Here is a 664-nt window from a genome sequence, read left to right as displayed (position 1 = left end):
GATGGCATAATCATACATATACTTATTATACAGGGTTAAAATTAATCTTTCTTTGGTTGGCTTACAAGTCCTGGCTAGTGACAATGTATTATAAATATCAGTTCAACTAAGTGAATGCTAATAAGACCAAATTTATGTTTACCAAACAAATAAACAGCATCAACAACCCTAAATCCCGACTGATAATACAAAAAATGATTTTGTAGGCAAACTTGAATACCTTGGATATATTTTTACATATTTTAAGTGCTCATATGGGAACTATGCTATAACTTGTGCTGGGTGAGCTCATGCTAAGCTATATAAACCTTATTCTTTGTAGTGAACAAAACAATATTTGTGTAAATGTGCACATTTTCACAGGCTTGTAGTCTCCACAGGCCATGCTTTAATGAGGCTGCATTGAACTTATGTGATATTCCAAAGTCAAGACAAGGCTACAAGGAAGTTACCATAGATTTCAGGCATGATGTCATATCATATCACCTGGTGCAAGTTTGAAATTCTTGATGATGTCCTACCAATCACTTAAAATCTTGATACATTTTTTTTCATAGCTTGCCACTTGTACAGACTTTTTATTACATTTTCCAATACTATTTTAATGACAATGATCTATATATGGATTTATGAACTAGTTATAGGCCTACTTTTACTGTGAAAC

Source organism: Penaeus monodon, chromosome 23, assembly GCF_015228065.2.
Source record: "Penaeus monodon isolate SGIC_2016 chromosome 23, NSTDA_Pmon_1, whole genome shotgun sequence".
Lineage (NCBI taxonomy): Eukaryota > Metazoa > Arthropoda > Malacostraca > Decapoda > Penaeidae > Penaeus > Penaeus monodon.
Note: the sequence above shows the minus strand (reverse complement) of the source record.